Source organism: Lissotriton helveticus, chromosome 2_1 (genome assembly GCF_964261635.1).
Source record: "Lissotriton helveticus chromosome 2_1, aLisHel1.1, whole genome shotgun sequence".
In the NCBI taxonomy this organism is placed as follows: Eukaryota; Metazoa; Chordata; class Amphibia; order Caudata; family Salamandridae; genus Lissotriton; species Lissotriton helveticus.
The window spans coordinates 611,739,095-611,766,580 of NC_136059.1; the positions used below are offsets into that span (position 1 = coordinate 611,739,095).

The window sequence follows — 27,486 nt, forward strand, 5'->3', positions numbered from 1 at the left end:
AACGTAAAGAGTCTGGGGATTAAATTAGACTGCGACCTGTCAATGTGCAGTCAAGTTTCCGCTGTTGTTGGAACTTGCACGAACATCATCAGACAACTAAGAAAGATAGCCCCCTTCCTCTCTCACTCGATGATGCGCTCAATTGTAGCAGCAACTGTCATCTCCCGGATCGACTATGGGAATGCCCTGTACCTCGGCCTCCCAAAAATGTCGATAAACAGACTCCAGGTCGTAATGAACGACGCCGCACGGCTAATTTTCAGAGTGCCCAGACGAGCAAAGGCTTCCCCTCTTCTTCAAAACCTTCACTGGCTCCCTGTTAAGGAGAGGGTTGAATTCAAGAGCCTCTGTATAGCGCATAAGGCGATTTACGGCCATGCGCCGGCCTATATCAAAGCCCGCCTGGAAGTGTACAACCCGACAAGAGCACTCAGATCATCAGACGCTCAGTTACTGGTCTGCCCCCGCTACAAATTAGTGACTAAGGGAGGGAGAGCCTTCTCTGTCCTGGCCCCCCAATTATGGAACAAGCTGCCTGAGGGGCTACGCAGGGAGATGAATCTCCTATGGTTCAGGAAGTCTCTGAAAACCTTGCTGTTTAGAAGAGCCTTGACCACAGTGTAGTTCTGTAGCTGCATCTCTCTCAGGAGTGAACCAAGTTATTGTATGACATCGATTTCCAAGCGCCTAGAGGCCTGCAGGTGATTGGGCGCGCTATAAATCGAAATTAACAATAACAATAACAATAACAATCTGCAGCTTTCGGAACCTATTCTCTGAGGATGTTCTGTGATGCAGCCAAACCACATACTCTTAAGTGCATTAAAACCTCGCTGTAAAGGCTAACTTTGGAATGGCTGCATGGAAACATGTTGTGTTTGGTGTCAAACACTTTGGAATCCTCCCCCCCCCAAAAACTGGCGGCAGGGGGTAGAATTCCACCCTTCTAGAGGGAGAGACATGTACACACTGGTCTGCCCGGTAATAGTTTAAACGAGCCCCAGCTTCACAAAATGGAGGCTGCAGCCACAGATACGAGTCTGGCCTCCTGCTGCTGACCGAAACTCCGGCAGGGGAGGCCTGGACAATAGGTTTCCTGTCACAGGTAGGTGTAACCACCTCCCAGACAGGCTTTAGTGTATTGGGGCTGGGTGGGTGCACTCTGAGAATGCTTTGATGTCTGCACTGGGGACACATTTGGTGTCCCTGTGCATAGTCCAGTCCAAAACGGGAACAGGGGCTACCAGCCCTGGCTCTGGCGCAAAACTGGACAAAGGAAATGGGTGTAGCCACCCCTCTTTACAAACCCTCCAATAGGTGGGTCCCCAGAGTATGTCTAACCCCTTTCTTAGTATAAGTAAGGGACCCCTGGCAACAGGACTTTAGATTACACCTGGACGAAACTCTGAAACTGAATCCTGGAACTTGATGCTCTACTAAAGACTAGAGGATGGAAGAATCTCCCTTGGGGTCAAGGAGTGACTCCCCTGTTCAAACAGGCACCAACGAAGCATTTGCCGGTCTGCATCTTCGAAGCTCCTGCCGGACTCTGAAGTAATTGCAGCCCAGTTAGAGGATTTCCAGACTTCTCGAAGGCCGACCCGAGTCCCCAGCAAAGCTGAGACCCGCAGCCCTCACGAGTGACGTGGGACCGGAACTCCTGGACGCCGTGCACATTTGCTAGTGCATCGACTTCCCGAGCTTTCCCGAAGTTGTGCATTGGGTTACTTGAAACCCAAGCCCTGAGCACCATCTGCACCGGAGATTGTGGGCCTACACTCCAAGAGTGTTCCGTGGGCCTGCTTCTTGCATTTTCGCTCGAGGGTCCTTCGCGATCCCTGGTCTGTCGACTGGTGGGTCCCCTTGAAGGTACTCTACTATTCCTTGAGCTTCCCTGGTTGCTCCAGACGTGCCCTGACTCTCCACCATAGGGCGAGTCCCTCAGACCTTGCTGGTCTGCACCGAAGCCGATCTCTGCTTTCTGCGTGGGTTGCTGTTGCCAAGGCTTGTTGGGTCCAATCCGGCCACGACACCGCAGCACTCGACATCCTTCGTGGGACAGCTCGAATCCAGCGCCTGGTCGTCGTTGACGCCTCTGGTCCTCGTGGCTGAAGAGTCAAGCTTCACCTTCTACACTTAAAATCACCAGACATCTGTGGGCATTCAACTATGTGCCCCTCGTCACTACCTAGTGACCAAGACTCTGTCCCCTCTGCTTTCAGGTTCTTCTTATCTTCGATCCAGTCTTGGATCATTCCGGACACTTTCCACTTGGACGCCAGCAGCACTTTGCAGCAGATCGCCATTGAAAATGACAACGAAACCCGACATCAAAAGACACCTATGCACCCGGCTTTCCTGGGTGAGGTAACTCGAGTACTCCAGTGCTCCCAATAGGTGTTGACTCTAGAACCCTCTAGTTCTAAATGGGTTTACTCCCAGTCGTCTTCTAAGTGTCCTTTATCTTTAAAATTCCAACCGCGACTTTCCCCATAGAAGTTAATGGTGATTTGCGGCTGTGTTTAGACACTGCACGCGTCCCCCGTGGGTCCCCTACATCACTACCTTGGGTGGTTCCTGGTGGCCCCAGCGGGTCTGAAGGCTCTAGGTCTTGTATCTATGCAAGTCGTGGTTCTTTTATCACTTTATTGGTATATGGTTTGGTACGCCCCTAGGGCTCAACGTATATTGTGCTTATTTACTGGGTGTTATTGAGTTTACTGAATGTACTTTTGCCTCTAGCCTCATAAAGAGACTAAAGAGATATGTTTAGAATAAATACATATATTTTATATATATATATACATATATTTTATATATAAATACATATATATATATATATATATATATATATATATATATATATATATATATATATATATATATATATATATATATATATATACCTGGTGTGGTTCTCCTTTCATTTGACCATTCACGAGAATATAGACTGGTAAAACAAGCTGCTTTACATTCCTTCAAGACTTAGCTTGAAGGCTGCTCTCTACAGCTACCACTAGGATAGCTTTCTATAAAGGTTGTCTTTAACCTACCATCAATAAGGGGCGTTTGGACTGGTGGAAGGTGTCCACTAGAATAGTGGACAGCATATGCCTGGCCAACTTCTCACAGATCATGCAACAAACAGAGGGCTGCAACAGTTCTGCTCCTGCCCAAATGTAAAGCAGGATTGGACGGCTACCTGATCCTATAAGAAATATTAAACAAGTTGAGAGGTTGCCCACAAAAAAGTGAATATGGGGCAGATGGACAAAAAATTATGACTAGGATCGGTAAATTCCTCCGCATACAAGTAATATAGGCTTGATAATTACTTGAAATTATGTCCATTCGTAACAAGGGTGGCATTCTTTATTGTTTAATATTTTGTATCTTACTTAAATTACCAATAAAATGGTCTATTTAAAAAAATGGACTCTTGTATAGTTCTAAAGTGAACAGAGTCACCACTAGGTAGTTAAGCAAGTTCAGGATGTTCATGATGGGGCAACATTGAGCGGTCCAGAGTGGAGCCCAAAGACAGTGAAAGTTTCTCACAATGTCTGTCAATGGGTCGTAACAGTCTTTAGGCTACATACTTATCCAGTCCTTGGCCTCTGCAGAGAGCAATGAGCGAAGTGATGGACACGTGTAATTGTATAGCGCTTACTACACCAGATGAGGCGGTAAAGCGCTTTAGAACGGTAGCACGCTACTGCGGAACCCAATTTGTATTATGATTCTATGGAAAAATGTGCAGAGGAGGTATCGAAATAACCACAGCAACAAAGGAAAACAAAATGCTGCGGCACTGCCAAGCATATTACGGCTTTTCTCACTGCTATCCTTTTCATGGCGGTGAGCCCACTATGAAAAGGGTGGCGGTGATGAAACTAAGAGGACCCTACACTTAAGTCCACAATGAACCTTCAGAAATGCTCTGTTAGATACTCTATCTAACCCAGATTACTCACCTTTAAAACGTCCATAGGCATTAGATTGGATCCAGAAACATCTTAACATAATTGTTCTCGCGCACTGGCACTGGCAGGTGGCATTTCACAGCACAACACAGACTTTGGCCTGCCCCATACATGACCAACAGAGCCACAAATAAGCTTCACCCCTGCACACGGACGTCAGTTTTTTTTTTACTCTGTCTGCATTCTGGGGCCAGAGCCCAACAATAATTGGTCAACATCAGTGTCTAGATTAGTGGATTGAGACCTTTATAGGAAGGGAAAGTGACCAGTCGATTTCTTATGTGTCAATACGATTAAAAGACAAATTCGCGAGAACCGTGTGAGCTCGCTGAGGTCGTGCAGGGCGGCGTCTATACCTCTTGGAAGATTTCATAAGAAATCGACTTCGTCAGTAACTCCTTATGATCCTGGACTGTTACCCATAAAATGTCGTCGTCACATATACGTAAGCTCTACTAAATACACGCTATATAGAGCCAGCACGAACAATACAAAATAAAGTTCAGTGTCTCCATCCGGAACCACGTAGCCAACACACACGCCGCTGAGAACGCCTAACCAGCCATCAAAACAGCGATAACTTATCTTTATCCTTCTTGATTGGCTACACCGAATTTCCACGCGGCTATCTAAATAAGATGAAAAACCGTCATCGTTTCGGAGAAAAGAAATATATCGCATAGAGGAATCCCCACAATATGAAGTAGCCTTTCATCAGAATTATCAGCATAAAAAGGAAACTCGGCCTGACTAGTTGCGACCATACCCTTTTGGACTAAATGAGCTCACAATAATCTTTGGAAAGATACATTAGAAGTGAATTGATGGTAGTGTCCTGAAGAAGACACTCTCAGGGTGTCGAAACGCGTAGACTGAACCATCTCTACATTGTATCACTCCAAACAAGAAACCATAACAAATTTTGTTTTATATCAATATTTTTTATTAATCTTTTTATCATAATGTCAATGAATCTGTTCATGATCATTTTATACTAATTATTAAATTGATATTTTTTGTGCCAATATTAGTGCTTCAATACTCTTTATTCTATTTGTTGTCTGTTACTTTGCCAGTGTATTTTGTTGCCTGGGTGTTTTATTTGCCATACATACACATCACACCCTACAGACTGGAGTTGCATTGATCTTTGATGTAGTGGGAACAGAGAACATTTAGATTTTTGTATGTTCAAATTTACCATTCAGAATTTAAACTCAAAGCAGACAATATTGGTAGATTACTGATTACAATTAAACAATCTATTCCATTTTCAAGTATACTTCCTCTTTCACACTGGACTGAGTAGCAATAACCAGTATGTTGATACTCCCTAAACTGATCTACCTTTTTGTGGGAAAGCCTGCGATACTAAAAGGACTGTTCCTTAACGGACTGTAGAGTCTGCAATCATGGCTTCTATGGGGAAATGCCCGTAGACGAATAGCAATGGAGAATGCTATGCGTAATCTAAATGGTAGGGGCCTTGGAGTGACCAACTCTGAAGGGTATTACCTGGAAGCTTCTATGGCCAATGCATTGGAAGGATGAGAAGTTTGATTCAGAGGGAGCAGAGATTAAGGCCAGCAAAGGATAGGTCCCTACTTAGGGGGCTATACTTGCAACCTTGAAATTCTCCACTTCACAACTTACAGCACTTCAGACAGCACATTATTGCTAGACTAAATTTCTTCAGAGGGTGTGTTCCACTTTCACATATGCCCCAGAGATATTACTGCGGTGTCTGTCTCGATTTAAGGACATGAAAAGGGAATAGGGTAAGACAACAAAGCTGGAGGCAGGCATAACCACAGTTGAGGACCTGTATTCTAAGGAAAAGTTGCATTCATTTGAAACCCTTGTGGAACAGTTTATGCTACACAGTGTTAATAAAAGCAGCAAAATAGAAGTTGGGAAGAAGAGAACAAACCTCACTCTGAAATCCTATTTGTACTCTTGACGGTTTGGAAGTGCTGACATGCAATATCTACATTATACTCAAAATGGTCACCCCATCACCCTGCATACAAACATTTCAACACTAGAAGAGCGAAGGGATGAGAAAATAGGAAAAATCCTTAAAGCCAGGGAATGGGACCGAACCTTGGCATACAGTGACTAGAAACCCCAGATTTAAATTCACACAATTCAATTATTTACACCAAACTTACTTGCCCTATAGTATGATTACCTATATGTACAATAGTATGCCTAGTGTTGTACACATGGTCATATAGCTCAGGTGACTTTTGCCACATGGTATGGGAGTACAGGAAATACAGGAACTGATAATCGAACACTCGGGTAAGCGTGTTGAGCTTAAATCTCTGATATGCTAAACTAGATGTGTGCCTACTTCCAAGAATATTAAACATGTATGTAAGTTCATAGACTTAGCTTTGGGGATTGCTAAAAGAAATATAGCGATGTAGTGGAAGGCCAACAAGGCACCAAACACTAAAGCTCAGCTGTAGTACGATCAGAAGTAGTATAGGTAAAAGACATACGCCAATAACGGAAACAGGTGGCATAATTGTACCACCAAGATGTTAATAAACAGATATATGTTAGAAAGACACAACATAGAGAGAAAGAAGGAGGGAGGCCATCTCCCCGGTTATTTAAAAAACCTAGTACAGTGCCAGATTCTGATTGGAGTACAACAGGGGCCTCCAACCTTTTCTGTAAAGAGAGCTACTTATATGCAACAAAAATCGCCCTGAGCTACTAATATTATTAGAGTTGTAATCATGACTATGTCAGATAAGATTACATTAGTGGCCACCTAATGCAAAATTGTCCGCAGTGATCACCTCACTGCATCAGGCAGGGCTGCCAGCAGTAATGTAAAAAAGGCTTTAATCGATTTGGAATGCCCCTACATGGGTAATACACAACAGCAATGCTCCTGTCACCGAGGGAATATTAAGAGTAATAAGTCTCCCCAATGCCACATGATTTATCACTCAAATATCAGATTTTAATATATTTTTCAAATTCAACATTTTTGCTCCAGAAGCCAGCTTATAAGTTCTGAAAATAAAAACATTTTTATCTCAAATCTAAACCTATTTTAAGTTTGGTATACATATATTCAAATTTAGTAGAGTGGACAGCACAAACGAGATCTACTTAGAGGTAGTTGGAGAGCTACCAGTAGCTCACAAGCTATTTGTTGCAGAAGCCTGTAGGAAAAAGTGGAAAGCACCAGGAGTGTGGTCTGAAGGGCTCCGCTTCAATATTCCGACTCTGTACAGAGCAAGACCAGATGAGCAGTGGAGGCACCTCCTCTAAGGCGCGGTGCGTCGCGCCACTACCAGATGAGCAGTGGAGGCACCTCCTCTAAGGCGCGGTGCGTCGCGCCACTACTCACAAGGAAAAATAATATGATAACGTATCGTTATCATCATTTTATTTTTCCGATTGAAGTCAGTGGCTTTCTGGGCAGGGCTAGTCAAAGTAGGGAGAGGAGTGGTTTGCACTCCTTAAGTGTACGTGACTGCTTGGCTGACCCTCTCGGGCTGGCCAAATAGTCCTGCACACTTTGCATCTTCCTCCACCAGGCTTGCTTTACACAGCCCAGTGAGGAACATGCAAAGCCTCCCAGTCCCTGTCTGAGCGCCGAACCACGGCGCTCACACCAATCACAGCTTTGCAGTGCCGTGATTGGCTATGATGAACATGGGTGTTCTCTGAAGCTTCCTGCTGCTGGCAGAGACAGGAAAAGCAGGACGGAGGTGAGACAGCGGCCGGCTGGCCCAGGAAAGTGGAGTTTTTTTCATTGCCTTTCCGCCCCCACCACTCCCGATCGGTAGCAGCCACTACTGCAGATTAGATATTACAGACACAGTCCAGTTGGAGATTCTGCTGATATCCAAAGTACTGCAATATGCCGGCAGTGGAATGGGTCCAAGCGTGACACTGCACGTCAATTCCTACATATTTATTTTATTTAGAAACTTATAGAGCGCACAGCTACCCCCAACGGGGTGTCCCAGCACTGCAAGCAGTAAGCAGTTGTGATTGTCTCTGTGCAACCAGGGGTTGGTAAACAGCCAGGTTTTTAAATTGCGTCAAAGTAAGCATTCTGATTCTGTCATATGGAGGGGCATTGGCAAGTTCTTCCAGGGTCGAGCAGTAATAACTGTGAATGCTCTACCCCCCATTCTAGAACGGCGAAAGCGGTGAGTATGTAAGAGGCAAAGATGATTTGATCTAAGAGATCGTCTGGACTAAGCATGCTTCAGTCTGGCTCTAAGATAGGCCGGCCCGTGGCCCTGCATTGCTCTATGAGCCAGGACCAGAGATTTAAACTGAATGTGGCTAGTCACAGGTAGCCAATGTGGCCTTTTTAAGTGAGGAGAGATTGGATGACGATATGGGATGTTGCAGATCATTCTTGCCACCGAATTCTGTACAATCTGCAGACGTTTGACCAGATAGAGTGGTACTCCGTTATACAGGCTGTTTGCGTAATCCAGGTGTGACGCTATAAGGGCGTGAATATTGGTTTGGCGAGCATCCAAAGGAAGAATTTTCCGGATCATGCGGAGTATACTGAAACAAGCATATGTGACTTTATTTATTTGAGCCTTACAGGATAGTTCATTATCAAATATGAATCGCAGATTTCTGGCAGAACCCACCGGTGCTGGAAGGGGATTCAATTCAGAAGGCCACCAGAGAAGGGGTAGAGGTTGTTTTTTTATTAAAAAACAGCACCTGGGTTTTATCAGAGTTTAACCTGAGGGTGTTGAGTGACATCCAGGTAGAGATATTGCTAAGGCAGCGTCAAAAATTCGAAAACCTGGCATCAGAGTGATCTCTAAATGAAACCACTAATTGTGTGTCATCAGAGTATGAGATCACTCTGAGCCCACAGGATTCTGTCACCGTAGCCAGTGGCGATACGTAGACATTAAAAAACAGTGGGCTCAGGGCAGAGCCCTGGGGAACACCACAACTAATTGGTTTCTTTTCAGAAACAAGAGGTTGAAGGTAGACCTTGTGGGTACGATCACTTAAAAAAGATCTAATCCAAGCCAGAGGGGTGCCCTGAATCCCAAGACTATGCAGTCTCTCAATCAATATGGGTTGAGAGACACTATCGAATGCCGTCGACAGGTCGAGGAGCACTAACATTGCTGCATCGCCTGCGTCCACGCATTCGCAAATAGTCTCTGACACCTCCAGAAGCGCAGTCCCGGTACTATAGCCAGATCTAAAACCAGACTGAGTCATGGAGAAGTTGCCCGAACTCCAGATAGTTAGAGAGTTGTTCTTGCACGACTTTCTCCAAGCTTTTGGCTGGTTCAGGTAAAAGGGAAATGGGTCTATAGTTGTTAAACACCAATGGGTTGGCTTCAGGTTTTTTTAAATTGGAATCAGCATGGCCTGTTTCCACGACTAGTGGAAGTGTCCAGTTAGTAAGGAGGTGTTCCAAAGAAAGTTCAGTAGAGAGAGATGATAAGAGGGGCGAGTGCACTGAATATTTGTGCCGGATAGGGGTCCAAAGGAGAGCCTGATTTGCATGATAACATTTTTTGAGGAAAGGTATCCATAAAGATAGCATTGAAGGAAGTGAAAGCCTCCTCCTTGGTTGCCCTAGAGTCCAGAGCAGGTGAATCCCCGCACTGGTTGAATGTAGAAAAAATGTCTAGGATTTTTTTCGTGAAAAAAGTTAGATAGCCCATCACAGAGTTCTTGGCTAGGTGGAATCGCGCTAGATAATGCAGATGGCTTAGAAAACTCTTTCACTATTTAAACAGTGTTTTTGAGGAATTATCAGCAGAGCTGACTTTCTCAATGTAATACTCTTTCATTATGGAACGTTTCAATTTATGGAATTTCTTAATGGCAACTCTTTAAATAGCTTTTGCCTCAGTATCATAGAATTGTCTCCAGTTCCTCTCAAGTTTTTTACAAAGGCTCTTCTCAGCACGCAAGGCGGAGGAGAACCAAGGAGCAGAGGGTTTTAATCTGGAAGAGTTTATCGGTTGCACAGGGACAATCGAGTTTATAGCAGAGAAAAAACAGTCATTAAACTTTGAAACATCAGTGTCTAAATCTCCATCAGACAGCCACAAACCGCGGGAAAGTGCAGGGGCCAGTGAGGAGCAGGTCATTTTGCACCATTTCCTGCCGGTATCCCTGGCCTTAACTGGATTGTCAGAGCAAGGGGTAGTAGCCAGACTGAATGGAATAAGAAAGTGTTCTGACCAAGTGAGAGGGAGGGGTAATGAAGTAGTCAGATTAGGACGATTGGTGAACAATAAAATCGAGCGTATGGCCAGCCCGATGAGTGGGGCCACTAACCCGCTGGATCAAATTGAGGCTCATCATGGTATCGAGGAGCAGTCCAGTTTTGTTACAGAAGGTGTCATCCACATGCAGGTTGAAATCACCTAAAATAGTGAAGTGGGGGTGTTTGAGCGATAGATCAGCAGCTACAGTATAGAAATCCATAAGGGATTGTGGGAGTGGACTGGGCGGTCTATATAAAAGAATACCTGCCAAAATTAAACGTGGGGCTTCAGAAATGCTAAAGTACATGGCTTCTAAAAGCCCAATATTAGAGAACTTCCTCGAGGAGAACTTCCAACCCGAGCGTAAAATCACAGCAATTCCACCGCCCACCTTGCAGCTGCTACGACTACTCCCAACAAAACAATATTCAGGAGGATAGCCAGAATAAGGTCGGGATTTGAGGAGTCTTTTACCCATGTTTCGGTGAGAAACATTAAGTCCCAAGCATGAGTGGTAAGGGATAGCCAAATATCTCCCGAATGACGAGGTAGCGATCTACAGTTAAGCAGACACGCCTTGATGTTTTTCAGAAAGGCAGATCTGGTGGGAGAGGGGAATAATCTGGTGGGAGAGGGGGATGAGATATTAAGACCTGTCTTAAAAGAGAATGTGTAAGTAGCACACTTAAAATGTGCGCTCAATGACCCCGACAATTTACATAGCGACGGAGCACTGCACCCTTTATCATTAACTTCCATTAGTTGGTACCTGGTCCAAAGTATTCGTGGTCTGATGGGATGGCCGGCAGCATGGCTGGTGCTGGCCACGGAACAGGCGCGGACGGGCACAGACGGGCTTGCCTTTGGCATGTTCGCTGCACGTGACCACTGGCATGGACTTAAGTAACACATGGGTGGATTAGCGCTGGAACGCTAACCCCAATCTCCTCCCCTCAGCGAGACTGGAAGCCAGAACCCGGCAACCTGCTTTACCCTCCACATCATATTGATTACTCATGCAGAGACATAGTTGTAAAACGTATTTCTTTATTCAAGTCTAGTTTAAACTCGGTTTGGTTTGCAGAATCTTTCAGTAAGGGTCCCTCATTATATTGATTATCGATTAGTCTGCTGAAGAGTGCAAGGCTCAAGTGTGTTGGTCTGTACCGGAACCCCATGAACCATACTCATCATTCCATCATACATGACGGGTAAGGACCCTTACTCACATAGACCCACAGTAAGGTGTCAAAGCCTTTATTAAAATGCGCCCTGAGCACCATCTATTATTTCAGTGAGGCTGCTGTAGTGTTCAGGCCGCCTAAACATCTCTGAACTCACCACCTCTAGAGAATTCAGTGAAAGACAACTCTGCTTTATCTCCATTTCACCACTAATACCAACTTCTGTACTTGATCAAGATAAAAACAAACATTCCTTCGGTCATCAGAAAGTTACACGATTTGACAATGGTGTTCATTTTTTTTTTTTATAAACCAGTTATTTGAGGAATATGACCTTAACGTTTCTTAAATATTTGCTCAGAGCAATTGTTTTTGCGCAGACTGCAAAGAATAAAGGCAGAACTGTGGCTATAGAATGATGGGATCACTTAGTTATGACCTAAATAAGCGTTACCCAGATTCGGCACTGAAGTACAAACCAGGAGAACAACTTTCTTTAAGATGCTGAAAAAAACGTCTCCAAGACATCTAAAGTACAGACAGATGGAAGACCAAATTATCGGAAATGGGGAGGATTAGATGTTCTGGTTTTCATTTCAAAAAGTTTCTTTCAAACATTGAAGAGGATGATGTATGGAGTTCGAGGATATCCCAAAGGGAGAAGGGAGAGTCCAAAGTAGGATCAGCTAGATAACAGAATCAGTCATAGTAAAAATGTTCATACCAGCACCACACTGCAGGAGAATGGGGTTCTTGGGCTTAGATGACTGGGTCTTGGCAACCCATCAAGCTCTGAAAGCAACTCTCATTCTAATGTTCACAAGGAAATTGCAGAGTGTTAAAATGGCCAAGTCCAGCCCTGATCCATGGGTACTGGAGAAAATTCACTTTTTGTATCACCTTATAAATTGAACAATTTCATGAATGTTAGATGATGTTCTAGCAGATTTCCAATAGCCGAGAAAGACTGTGTGGTCTACTTTGTAGAGTGCCATTGGGATGTTGAGTAACAGTAAGATGGTGATGATTCTCTTCTGTCAAAATCAGAGGTATCAAAGAAAATTAGAAGTGTTTCCAAAACATGTCTTAGTCTTTCAACTGCAATTGGAGTCAAACACATTTTCTTTGTGTAAACAGCACTGAAAAGATTCAAGAAATTTTCTGCGGTGAAGAAAATTGCAATGGCATAACAGACGTCCAGCATTAAAAGGAAAAAGATCAAGTGTTACATTATTGGATGATGGTAGAACATTTGAACACATTTAGCTCAGGTTCTTGCACCTGGAAGGCAATGACATGATGTGAGGGCTACGATTTTTGTGCAATCCTCAATAACTACATGAAGTGGAGGAGGATGTGTGGCTGTACGATGCGTAACATTTGATTTTGTGTTTTTTAGCTCGAGTAATAGTGAAAAAAGGGTCTCATGTCAGTAGCTAGAATGTCAGTAGTGATCCCGAGAGGGCTAGGAATGACTGTGTGAGGAGAGAATGCTTTTCTAGTCTGCTCCAATTTCAATACAAATGACTCCGCTACGCTGTTAAGGCACTCTTAGAACAGCAGCATTTCTCAGAACTGCAATCTGATAATATTTCAAGATGATCACAAATAGAGCGCTTGACATTATTATGGTGTTGTCCTCTTAATACATTTTCAAAAGTTTACCCTATAGAGCTGGTATCCTTTCTAACTCATGTCACCCTTCTCCAGCAACAAGGTCCTCTCAGCTGATGTGCGCCCCAAAAAACAAAGTAATAGCTCTTGCTAGGACAACTCGTATTGATCTTGTTTCAGCTATAAACATATGTTTTCTCTTCCTCAGAAAACTCCACATAATTTATTCTGGAACAAAAGACGATGTTCAATGGTACTCTCATCTCTTTGGAGTGGAAGCAGCTTTGTTGTTTCTCTTGAATCACTGTATGTTTGTTATTTTTACCGATTTTAGGAAGGTAAAGGACAAAACGTGAAGTGGTAGACAAATTAAGGACGGTCTCTGTGCTGCTGAATCTAAATTCCGATATATTGCACCCAACCTCTTGAAGTAGTACATCCCACTGATACAGCCCCTGCTATAATTTTACTGTGAACCTCTCTTACACAAAGAAACTACACACCCTACTATTGTATGGTGACCCCCAACAAGGAATCCTCACTACTGTATTTTGTCCCACTCACAATAACAAAATTATTGTATTTTTTGTGACCTACACATACATCTCCACTAGTTCTGTGTATAACAGTAATGGCATCAATACTGTTGTAATGTGATACAAAGTTCCACATTCTTTTCAGTGCTGTGACCACAGATTCCAATATATGTAATGTTGACCACGCAGCTGCTCCCTGTGGTGATCTACACTTGAAACACTGCTTTTCTAATACTGACCACATAGATTTACATGTGATTTGTAGTGATGTGATTCTCTATCACAAAGCACTCATGGTGTGTAATCTTCCATACCTACACACATCTAATTCATTGTGACCAGTCACTCTGCCACCTGCTATTGTAGTGTGTGTACTTCATGTAGATGCTCTTTAACAGTTACATTAAGTCATTACCAGCAATGATCAATGTATTTCAGCTCACATGCTAGAACTACGCAGATGACATACAAATACTTCTTAGACTGGAAATCCTCAAAGACATTGGAAACTCAGAAATCTTCAGTTGCCTCTGTGCCATTGATCAGTGGAGCCATCTTTTTTTTTTTTTTTTTTTTATTTATTGTGCAAGACATGTATAACACAGAGGAATCATAATTGGTACACTGCGTCACGCCAACAACCCGGAGGCAGGCCGCTATGGTGTTCACATCACACGTCAGCAAGGAAAGCAATGGGTCAGTCCTGCCTCAGCGGGCACTGGATCATCAAAAACATTATATAAGAAACAGGATCACCATGGACATGAGCAGTGCAGATCATGCACGGTAATGATCTTACATTTTATCAGTGCTGCAGGCGACAAGTGAATCTAAGGGTAACAGGTCCGCCTCAAGCATAGCAACAGGACACAGCCTGCTGAAGCGGCAGAATAAAAGAAATCGTCCACAAGCACTGTTTACACCCAACTTGTCCCAACATACAAACGAAACAACATGAACAGTAACCATCGGTGCAGTCGAGAGACATCGAGCATGCAATATCCACCCTCGTGTATGGCCTTACGCATGCGTGCCATGTAGCCGCGAATGAGTGTCTAACAGTGGCAGTATCTGTAGTCGCGCATGTGTCAGGGTCCAAGCGCTGAGCCAGGGGAGGGGGGGGGAGAAAGGGGAAGGAGGGGGGGGACTTGGAGGGGGTCGTGGTAGGACAAGCCAGAGGGTCACATGGCCTCAGGGGTGGAACAGGGCAGGCCCGAAGGGTCGCATATAGGGAACATTAAAGGGTGGAAGAGATGGGACAAGTCCTGTCAACAAGGAGGATCACACCAGCTCCGCGCATCCAGACAGTCACATCATACCCCTTGCACAGAGCTCTCAACCCATATCATCTGACACACCTACATCAGACAGATCATCGGAGGCTACCGATCCCAACTGCTCTCCGGTCCACTGTAGGAAGGGTTCCCAGATATCTTTGGGTCTAGAGGCCGCTGGCATCGTTTCCCAATAATTGGTCAGTTGCGTGTGTCCGTATGTCACATCTCTAATCCAGTCTGCGTACAATGGAAGGGCCCTCCTACCCCAGTGCAGCGATATCTGTCGTTTGGCATATAGGAGGAGCATAGCATGCAACTTTCTATCGCAAGGCTCCGTGTCCTTGACGTAGCCTAACAAACCCAACAGCGGTGAAGGGGCGTCGGCCCTGTGAAGAATTTGGTTAATAGCAGCAAAAACCGCTGACCAGTACTCCTCCAGGTTTGGACAGCTCCACGCCACATGAATGAAGGACGCGTCTCCTCCCCCACATTTCCAGCAAGCAGTGTCCTCACGGACTCCCATTCGGTGTAGCAGAACTGGCGTGCGGTAGTAGCGCTGCAGAAATTTAAAGTGAATGAGCCTAAGACGATAATTCGGGGATAGCGCCATGAGTTGTCTGCAGCAGTATTCCCACATGTCATCTGACAGTGGTTCTGGGAGGTCAGCATCCCAAGCCAGTTTGGCTTTGGACACCGTAATCGGGGCCTGCTCCTGCATGCAGTTATATAGCCTAGAAACCAGTTTTTTGGGGGTCGGCCTCGAAAGCAGGTTCTGAAGGGCATCCAGGGGCTGTGGCTCTTCAGGAAACTGGGGTCCCAATCCCTTACAGGATTCCCTGAGGGAGTGGTACAGCAACGCGTCCGCGAAAGACACGGGCTGATCGTCCGTCTCCGCTGGCAAATCAACAAAAGTGCCCTCAGGATAGATATCGGCAAATGTAGTCAGTCGCCGCCCGTGGAGCATAAGGGTACCTCCTCTGGCGCACAGGCAAGGTAGCATTGGATTGCCCCGTAAGGGGACAGCCGGCGCATACAATACGGAGAGTCCTGCTCTGTTTTGCAGTTCACGCCAAGCCCAGCGAATCATCTCTACCGTGTCCACATCCTTCGAGGGACGTTTGACCTTGCCATAAAGCGCCACTCGCAGCGGTAACGGGGCAGCAGCAGCGAGCTCCACCGCCACGTGCGGTTGGTAAGGGGTGGGGAAGGCCCAGAAATGAAGAAACTGTGCCTGTGCGCATAGGGAGTATAGCTTGAGGTCAGGGGCTCCGAGGCCGCCCTGTCTCAGTGGGAGAGTTAGCAGGTTCCAGGATACACGCGCCTGTTTCCCAGCCCAAACCAGAGTCAAGAGCAATGAGCGGACCCGCGCATGAAAGTGCGCCGTCAGGGGCAATGGAATATTAACGAACAGGTATAGGAATTTGGGTAGGACCACCATTTTCACCAGCGCTATGCGCGCCACCAGGGAAAGGGGTAACTTGTTCCAGACCTCGATTTTCCTCTCGAGCCAGTCCACCGCTCTGCCAAAATTAAGAGACCACAACTCCTGCACGTCACGACTGATCCAGATACCTAGATATTTAACTGCGTCAGTTTCCCAACGCAAGGGGTACTCCGATGACGGTTGGCTTGTCTCATCAGTGAGGGGGAACGCGACCGATTTAGTCCAATTCACGGACACTCCCGCGAGTCCCTCAAACCTCACGGAGTAATGGATTCATGTTGTCACTGGGGTTCACAATGTACAGAGTGACATCGTCTGCGTATAATGAAATCAGCAGACTACGGGAGCTGAACCCGATCCCTCTCGCGGTGTGGTGTTGCCGTATCCTGGCCGCAAGCGGCTCCATTGCTATAGCAAATAGGAGCGGGGACAGCGGGCAACCCTGCCTGGTTCCCCTAGAGATCTCAAAGGGCTGGGAAACGAGGCCATTAACGCTCACTCTCGCCCTGGGTGCAGTGTACAGCAACTTAATAAGGGTTATGAAATTGCGACTGAATCCCATTCTCTCCAATATCCGGAAGAGATACGGCCACTCCAGGGAGTCGAACGCCTTGGTGGCGTCAAGGAACACCACCGCCACCTGTACAGAAGGGTGTAAATAGTGCAAGACAGAAAAGATAGTTCTGAGGTTATGCGATGTAGCTCGCCCAGGAACAAAACCGGATTGATCAGGGAGTGCGATGATCGGTAGCATCGGCTGAAGTTTATCTGCAATAATTTTGGCGTAGATTTTCGCATCTACATTGATCAGGGAGAGGGGCCTATAAGAGTCCAGGGACTGTTCGTCCTTGTCCGGTTTCAGAAGCGTAATAATTAAGGCTTCATGCATGGAATCTGGGAGGGAGTTCGATTCGAGGGCCTCCACGAACACCGCATGGAGTTTCGGTGCCAGCTCGTCAGCATATGCCTTGTAGAAGGACGTAGTCAGACCGTCAGGGCCCGGAGCCTTGTTGGCCGGCATGCTTTTGATTACCTGAATAATATCCTGCACGGTCACCGGGAGATCCATGTATTGCCTGTGGTTGTCGTTAAACCACACTAGGGCAATGGAATCTAGAAAGGCCTCCAAAGAAGCCGGAGCGACAGGTTGTCTGGAGGTATACAGGGTCGTGTAGAAGTCAGTGAAGGCTCGCAGAACCTCGTTTTGGCCCACAACCAGGGATCCACTACTGTCATGGATGGCGTGTATGTAGTGTGAATGCGTACGTGAAGCTATCAATCTAGCTAGAGTCCTGCTTGGCCTATCTCCCTCTCCGTATCTCCGAGCCTCTGCTTGCTTCCCTAGGAATTTAACTTCACGGTCTGCCTCCTCATTGAATTCAAGAAGCTTGGTTTTAAATTGACCAGCGACCTCCAATGACAGAGTGCGACTGAAGGCCCCATCCAGATCTCTCAACTCCCTTTCTAGTCGGGCCAGTGTTCCACGAATGGATTGCAGCACACCCGCTTGGCGCGCTATGCACTGGCCCCGGATCACCGCCTTAAAGGCGTCCCACACTATGGCCTCGGACGAAACCGATCCAGTATTTTCTGCAAAGTATGTAATAATATCTGTCCTGATCTCCTCAACAAATACCGGGTCCGTGAGAGCATGTGGAGGTAGACGCCACTGGAAACTCCTATGCATCGCATCAGGCACACATAACACCAACTCACACGGAGCATGATCTGACAGTGATCTGGCCTGTATGTCAACGTTCCTCACCCACGTCGCCACCTCAGGCGATACCAGCCAGTAATCTAAGCGAGACCATGCAGACTGATGACATGTGTAGCAGGTGCCCAACGTTTCCCCGGGGTGCCGAACTCTCCACACGTCTGAAAGCAACCCTTCCCCCATTACATCAAATATAGCCTGACGCGCTCTAGCATGGGTTGGCCTACCCACACCCCTCCTATCAATATCATCATCCAGCACCACATTGAAATCCCCTCCAACAATAATTGATTGGCAATCAAGCAGTGCAATGCGCGCCCATAAAGACAGAAAGAAGTCAGGATCATCCACGTTTGGGCCGTAGATGGCAGCCAGCACAACCGGTTTGCCCTGCAAAGAACCATTCAAGAGCACATACCTCCCATCTTTGTCCTGCTCGCAGGTGCGTTCCCGCCAGTCCAGCCCTCTTCGTACAAGGATAGCCACCCCCCTCGCATAATTGGAGAATATAGCAGAATACACATTAGACCATCTAGAATTACGCAGTCTAGGTGAAGGAACAGCGTTAAGGTGAGTTTCTTGCAGGAAACATATGTCCACATTATGTCTGGCTAGCATACCATGCATCAACCGGGCCTTCTTGTAGTCTCCAAGGCCTCTAATGTTCCAGGTCCACAATTTAACCCCCCCCATCATAGAAGTACAGTAGAGGCAACAGAACCCCGAACGGCAGCCAATCCCCATAGCCACCCATCCCTGCACACAGCACACATAATGCCCCTGCGCCCAGACATGAAAATAGAAGATATCTCTCAGTGCACCAGACCAAAACTACAAACAGCAAACTCTTCAACCCCCCCCGCTCCCCGCCTCCCTCACCAACCCCCCAAACAGGTGGTGACATACCCCACAGAACCCCCAACATCGGCGACAATGGGAAGCACCCCATGAGGCGTGGTGCGCCCAGCGTACACCCCCGTACGGACGGGGTGGCTACAATCAAATGTTAGATCTCCTGGTGACCAGCGGAACCCCCATCCCAGGGTCCACGAAACACTTCAGTTAACCACAGCCACAAAGAGAGCATGGAGTCAGCAGCCTCAGCTCGACGCCCAAGGGCGCCTCAGCGACTTACCACCACGTACTCAGTGCAGACGCAATAACTGCGCGCCCAAGGGAACCCAGGCGTCCCCTCGAGACTCGAAGGGGGGCGAAGGAGCAGTTGTGCAGTTCCACAGTATTAGCCCCTTCAGTCATTGTCACTCAGGTTTTCCGCAGCATCCTCCAATCTTGGCGATTTTCTCCTGGCCCCAGCGCAAATATGTTTAGCGAACTTTAGCGCAGATTTAGCGTCCGTGAAGAAGTGCGAGGTGTCTTCGTGTTGTACCTTCAGCTTCGCCGGGTATAGTAGAGAGTATGGCACACCAGCCTGCAGTAGAACTTTCTTCGCCGGCAGAAATTCCTTACGGGCCGCTTGCACAAGAGGGGTGAAGTCCGGGTAGAAGGAGATGGTATTACCTTGGTGCGTGATCTTACCCCTCTCTCTCGCCAAGCGTAGGATGAGGTCCCTATCCTGGTAGTTGATCAATTTAGCAAGGATGGGTCGAGGTGTGGCTCCAGGCGGAGGTTTTTTCCCAAGCGATCTGTGCGCCCTCTCGACCGTGAAGACTGGGGACAGATTAGGGTCGAATAGTTCATGTAGGAGGTCTGTCACAAACGTCTCCATCCTGCCAATGTTTGTTGTCTCCGGAATACCCGTAATTCGGATATTGGACCTCCTGGAGCGCGCTTCCAAATCGTCTGTCTTGGCGCGTAGATTACCTATTTCCCGCTCCAGTGACGTGATATGTTGTTTGGCCTGAGTCTGGAACTCGCAGCATTCAGTCTGCCTGTTTTCTAGGCAGTCCAGTCTGGTCTCGTGGGCATCCACTTTAGTTTTCACAGACTCCAGCTGCGAAGCCATGTTGTCGAGTTTAGCGTCAATGCTCTTCAAGCTGGACCTCACCTCCATAATAAGTGCCCCGAAGTCTATGTCTGGCGGTGGTCCTTGCGACGACTGTGCGCCGCCCTCCAACTCCGACGTTTGTGTCTTTTGGGGTCTCTTGTTGTCAAAGCTAATTTTGGGTTGCTTTGCCTCGTTTTTCCCCATCCTCGAGGCTCGGAGGTGTCCGCTAGCGTCGCGAGGGAGCAGCGCCCCTCCGCGCCTCTCCTAGTAATGTGCGTGTGATGGAACTCTTGGCGTCAAGGTGCACCTGCCCGACCCAAATGGCAGCAAGTCTCCGGCCAAGTGTAGAGCTCAATTGGTGAGACTGCCCAGTTTTGCTGTGAAGCTGCAGGGAAGGCAAGACAGCACCAAGTCACAAAATGGCGGGCCCCGGAGTTCAAGTAGTGAGGCAGTGCGGTAGTTTGCAGGTCCAGCAGTTCAATGGAGACCCGGGGACCCGAGTAGCAGGGCGCAGCAGCGTTCGACCGGCACTCAGGTCACAACAACGGTCGGCAATCGATATGTCAGGAGTACTGGCTCAGCGGGAGGGTTTAGACCGGTCTCCGCCTCTCCTCAGCTTCGCGCTGCTTCTGCCCCGTCCCTCGTGTGCCGGTCACCAATTGTGTCCCTGTCCCCCAGTGAAGCCCCTGGTTCCCGGATCGCTTACCGCGGCTTCGGGTGTAAGCTCACGTGCAGCACGGCGCCCTTTCTGGAGTCACGGTCGGAGCAGGGGCGGTCCACCTTCACCGCGGTGCCCAGGATCACAGCAGTCAGTCCCCAACAACTGCGCGATCGGGACTCACCGGTGCCTCGGATGGTCACAGCTTACTCTCCGACACAGATACCGGCTACAGCACAGCGGGTCCCCGGGTCCCCGGAGGCCCACGCAGCCGCAGTCTACAGTTCTCCGCAACGCCCAGAGGCCGGCACTTCCGGCCGGGAGCAGAGCGGGCGCGCAGGTCGGTCAGTGACTGGAACGCCGCCGCTCCTCAGGATCGTTGACGATGCGCCTCAAACTCGAGCCGAGTGCTCCCCCAGGCTAAAGACATCGATTCCGTGGGTATCCAGGGTCCGCAGTCACCAGAAGTAGGATTAATGAAGGATTAGTCAGAGTAGCCGGCGGAGCTCACTCAGAGAGCGGCCATCTCGCTGCTCAGCTAGCCACGCCCCCCGATCAGTGGAGCCATCTTAATTTGAATGCGCCAAACCTGAAATACTCACATAAGGCGACTGGAAACAATTGTGACCCACTTAGCGCTTGGCCTGATAATCTGGGACCAACACCTAAAGTATCCAAAGAAGTAAGAAACCTTGGCGTTATCATTATCAATGAATGTCCAAGTGGATAACTTGGCACGATCAAGCTTCATACTATGAAAACCCTGCTGCATATCTTTCCCCACCGAGGATTTTCACATAAGATCCAAGCTACTATCTCTCTTCTACTGTCTGATTACACCAATGGCCTCTACCACGGATCATTTTTACTAACTATGAAAAGACTAAAATCAATCTGCATACAGGTTGTTGACTATCCTTAACATTGACCTCAAAATTTTATGTAAGATTCTGGGGACTGGACTGGGTGAAGCTATTCAGGATTTGATTCATGAGGACCAGTGTGGCTTCATGCAGGCGCGTAGTACTATGCATAATCTCTGCAGATTGACTAAAGCTCCATGCTGCTCTGGACAGAGAGGAAGAAATGGTGTTGGTCTCACTAGACTTAGAAAAGGCATTTGATACAGTGGAGTGGGCTTTTCTAATGGCAGTACTGAGGGGTATGGGGTTTGGCCCCAATTTCTGTGCCTGAATTTGGCTCTTATACACTGCACCTTTGATTCATATGAAGATTGGGAACCAATTATCGGAACCCTGGCCAGTGGAGAGGGACACTGGATAGGGTTGTCCCCTTTCGCCATTACTGTTGGTGATCGAGCTGTTTGCACTGTTGCTGCACACAGAGATGGCCCCTTAGGGCATTTGGTGGGACTCTGTGATCGTACATCAGCGCATTGTCCACATAGAGTGTGAACGTGAGCTGGGAGAGTCAATCCATTTGTTGATGAGGAAACTGGGGGATTTTGGTGATGTCTCAGGGCTAAAACTTAATGTTCGCAAGTCTCTGGTGTTCCCCCTGGGTGTGTTGATTGGGAGGCAGTTACACCAAGTATCGATGGTGGAGCTCCGATGGGAAATGGAGGGGTTCCGTTATTTGAGGATCTGGGTACCCATAATGAAGCCTAAAATCAGTGTCAGAATGTTTATAGGGTGCTGACTGGTCTGGAGAACTCTATTGCTTTTTGTACTGGCTCCCCGTTTCTGTGATGGAGAGGGCAGCAGTAGCAAAGATGGTCTTCCTCCCAAGAAGCCTACATCTCATACAAAATGTAATGTTCTCATTACCGGATCTCTTTTTTCGTAGGTTGGATAGCTTGCTGTTGACAGTTCTTTGGGCAGGTATGCCTAGTAGGGTGGTGCTTGCAACTCTGAAACGGGTCATTGAGGAGAGTGGCTTGGCAGTCCCAGATATACAATGTTATTATGATGCTGCTCATCTGCAGGTTGCAGCTAGTGGCTTGCGGAGCCAGATAATTGGGAGGAGCGACTACTGGGTACCAAGTATGGGGTGGATACACTGCCTCAGCTACTGATGCGGGGGGGGGTGGGGAGATCAGAATTCCAGCTGCCACAATGCAGGGATATGGGGCCACAATGCAGGGATATGGGAAAGGGTGGTCCAGAAGGTCATTATAAGTGCACCCTTTAGTAGAGAGCTGAGACCATGAAATGTAGCACTCTTCAAAACATTGACTATGTCTATGGGACAATGGTTGGGGGATGCCTGGAATCTGGTGACCTTTATCCTGGGAACACTTTTATAGCATTCCAAGATGCGCAGGACTCCTTCGGGTTGGGCCCGGCTCATTTTCTTCATTATGCTAAGATGGACAGTGTGGAAAAGACCTCTAGGTGGACTTCCCGGTGTCTCCGCAGCCATCGGGGTCCTAGATGGTCTCATGGGTTGGGGGAGGGGGGAGGGAGGGCCATCATCTTATCACTCATTTTTAAAGAGCCTTCAAGAGAGACCTGCAGCCGCGGCAGTACCCGGTGCGCAGCGCCTGAGAAAGGGACGCAGCAGTGCTCATTGCGGATGCGGACTGGGAGTTGACATTCAACCGTGTTCGTACTGTGCTATGTAATAACAGATTTAAATTGCTACATTTTTATTTCATACACAACACCTACGTCACTCCATACAGCATAAACAAAATAGATCCCACAAGGAATGCTGCTTGCACACGTTGCAGGTTGTTGGGCCACCTTCCTCCATTTAGCCTGTGAGTGCACTCCCGTCCAGTCTTACTGGACATTGGTGATACCTTGTATAGAGGTGACCACTGGGATTAGTGTTCCCTTGGCTCCACTTGCATATATTCTTGGGATAGGGTCCCGTCCTAGGGGCCATAAAATAACCTTCAAGCTAACCCAGCTGGCCATACTGTTAGCCAAAAGATGGGTATCAATAGGTGGGATGTGGGGTGAAGGCCCCATTGTCATCTTATTGGCTGAAAGATCTGATGGAATGGATGGCTGCGGAGGAAAAGCATATGTGCCCATCACGTGCGGATGAAGGGGTAACAAGGCTATCCTACAATGGGCATAACTGTTGGGTATGTTTAGTGAGGATGGAGTGTCATCTTATTGGCTGAAAGATCTGATGGAATGGATGGCTGCGGAGGAAAAGCATATGTGCCCATCACGTGCGGATGAAGGGGTAACAAGGCTATCCTACAATGGGCATAACTGTTGGGTATGTTTAGTGAGGATGGAGAGCAACCTTCGAAGAATTGGCTGGAGGAGGATGGTTGAAGGGCACTACAAAGGACTCTTTTTTTTAACAATCTTTTTTATTTTTTATTTTCCTATGGATTTTATGCCCACCAAGCGGGTGTAGCAATGTGCCTGGGTGACATGGGGATTGTTGTCATGGTTCTCATTCTAGCTGTTTTGAGATACCTTCGGATGTATGACTATTTTACATGTGTGATGTATACTTTATTGGATTGTATATGTTATCCCATCCGGATTTGCAACCGGCACTGCATGTTGGTTGTTGGTGAAAAATCAATAAAATACAGTTTAAAAAAAAAAAACAATGAAAAGACTACAACGAATTCAGAACTCTGCTGCCTGACTGCTCCTATATGTAAAGCCACAAGTACACATCTCCCTTGCCTTGAGGGCCCTACATTGGTTGCCGGATGCCATAAGATATACCTTGTGGCTGCTTTCTATCACCCACAAAGCAATACATGGAACAGTACCACTTTTCATTAGGTATAAAATCACTAAAAAGAACCTCCACTCCAGATTGGCACCCTGCCTCAAAACCGCAGTATACAAGAAATAAAACCTGGGTGGTACATCTTTCTCTGTTCAAGCAGCCAAACTATGGAATTCATTTCCACCAAACATAAGATCTGCGGATAACTATCTTATCTTATGAAGACTACTCAAGAGTAGGCTCTTTCCCACATGACCACCATACTATATTAATTTACACCGAGCAGAAGATTTTTGGGGCATAGGTTAATTAATTTATACCATTGAACCTGCAAGAGACACAGACTGATGAATTATAATCTTATCGATGGTCCTGGGTTGGACATGGATTGCAATTTTTACACTTTGAGTTTACTGGATTTTTTAGAATTTTGTAAATAGTTTTTAAATGCTGTGTTGCACTTAAAAGTTTTATTTTACTGTACTTACAGATTCATTATTTAATGTATACTATGGAATCCGCAGAATGACGATCCGAAGAAGCGTTTAGTCTCACAAGGATGTTGACAGTTTGGAAGTGCCTCCCCCCCGCCATCAGCCCTTCCTGTAACTTCACTGACTCGGGCAGCCAGCCAGCTAGCACACGTGCAGCCTCACCTTTATGTTTGTTAGCAAAAGCAGCTTATTTTATTTAACCACCATCTAAAAGCCTCGAAACGTGCCAGGACCCACTTTCAACACGCAACCAAGGAACCTCTGGACAGCAGAGATCACGCCTTACATCACAAAATAATCCCATTTCTTACGACGTTTCTCCGCTGTGCCAGGGAGCAGGCTGACCGGCAGCCCTGGGAAACAGCAGACCTGCCCTCTGACGCCATCTCTGCCTCTCCTCCCTCCCTCTACCCCGAGGAGCTCAGAGGTCACATGCTCACACACGTTATTGCTCACCCCGGCCAGACAGACGCAGGCTCGTCACCGGTAGCTTGCCAACACCATGGAACGCGCAAGCAGTGTGGCGTCGTATGCGCTGGTAATCCACAACACAAACTCTTACTGTGTACCGTTACGCAGGTCCATACTATGTTGCACTAGAATAGTGGTTTCGAAATGTTTCGTGCCGAGTCACTCTTTAAATGTGTCTGAAACCGATGGGACTGATAACATTTTCCATATTGATTGTGAGAAAATTGTAACTATTGTGAGTGGAATAAAATCTATTTTTTTAAAAACCCTGAGGTCTACTATATCCATCAAAAGTGGTGCAAAAATAATATTGAGCCTTCATTTTTTTTATTTTCCTCACAATAAATTCTGTTTAGTTATTAATCACAGTACACAATCTTAACATTTCTGAAGTGTTTGGGGTTTGCATTCTCCAAGAATGAATGACAATAGAGATGCCCAGAGTCTCCCTATATTGCAGTGCCATAAAACAATTAACATTTGAAACAGGAGCTGATGTACAAACAGTTGTCAAAAACGTTTATAGGGGGGTTGTTTGAATACTTTTTGACAATGTTGAACACTTTTGCCTTTCTTATCAAAATGTAGCACGTAAACGGATACTGGGCCAGCCTCACGCGCTTAGGGGGGCTATGTTAGCCTGTATTATCGCAAAGGATAACAATTGCAGTTATGTATGTTTTGGTCGCTGGATACCAGCGCGGATACAAGAACTGTGTCTATGCTAAATATGTCAATAAAAAACAAAGTTAAACCTAAAAACGTTGATAAGGAGTTCGTTCCTTTGTGCTAATAAACATACATGTTGCTTCATATGCTAATAAAAAGCAATTGCTTTCCAGAGAAATGTATAAACTAAGACACGCTCAGTTCTCTTTTTGGCTGAGCCTTGCACCCCTTAAAATACCTTTATATTCAACTGGGGACTGTCTACATAGATTCAACACCACCGCATGGCTTTGGAGTGGCCCCATGTCACATGTGACACTAGAACAGTCGTGTCTCCGAAGTCAGCAGCTCGTTGCATGCTGGGATGTGTTGTTTCACTTTTGCTATAAAAGCATGGACCACAGGTCCGACTATGCCAAGTGCTGGTGGCTAACAAACTGGGGCTCGTTAAAGGTTGCACAAATTACATTGGGGCTTAATAGAAGGCAAGTGGCCCCCAGATCGCAAACCTCTTCTCGTGCTGACGACGCTGTTTTCCTGTCCTGTGAGACAGTGTTCAGGAGCCTTGCTTCCAGAGCGCTACAGAAAAACGAAATAACTTCTGAAAACATGGCATGCTGATTATTTCAATTCACTACTAAAGAGTTCTCAAGTGAACATAATTTCCGAGGGTTTAGTCCACAAATTCAATAGAAATAGTAATTGCTGTCTCCTCAAAATACTTATTCAGTCCAATACTTTATGATACTCAGGTTTGGATGAACAGTTTAATGTCAGTGAACCACTGTCACGTTACTTTTAAGACTTCAGCCGAGCACTGAATGCATGGCCTATCTGCTCAAGAAATGCAGCAGGCCAAAAATGTACATTTCAAAGGAATTTGGAAAAAATACACGAGTAAGCTTTTGGGAATGGTCTGTAATGAAAAGGAACGGGTCAAGCTTAAGTTTAAATAAATAAGTTGGACGGTTGCCAGGTCAGATTGAGAAATTCCCAAAAGTCACTTTTCTGATGTGGAATTCAACATTTTAAAGTCCATGTGAAAGAGAGGAATGTATTCTCCACAACACACTGCATATCTTTTTAAGAGATTGCACTGGCAAAGCAGCAAAGAAGCAGTGGTATGCCAATCCTTAATATCTCTGTATAACATTGTAATGCTTTCAAGTGTTACAAGCTAGATTATATCTTCCATCTTTACTATACAGTATGTAGATGTTTAACAAAAATAGGAACACAAAAAGTTCAATAATTAGTGTATTCTTCGCACCCTGTCACCACTGGGCCATCCAGCCTGGCTATATCCACATACACCCTCATCACATTAACAGAGAGAGCATCATAGATAATTTTAAAAAACAACATCTCATGTTGCTACTTTCTCCTGCTTCCATAAAAAAGTAACCCACTTAATAATGTATATAACATATGAAAAATACTCACATCATTATAAAGTACACATTTTTCAAGGTCAGTACACTGAAGGGTAAGTTTTTGTAGATTCAAAGGAAGTGCCATGCCCAAGGACTCAAAAAGCCTCCATAGTCACATCTTACCAGTTCCAGTCAAGAGCACAGAGT

At 46.4% G+C, this 27,486-nt stretch overlaps 1 protein-coding gene across 3 annotated transcripts in view; it reads right to left on the minus strand.

Moving 5' to 3' along the window:
* The window catches only part of SSBP2 (single stranded DNA binding protein 2), an 875,377-nt gene that overhangs the window by 846,392 nt on the left and 1,499 nt on the right, over window positions 1-27,486 (minus strand). The window lies entirely within an intron of this gene.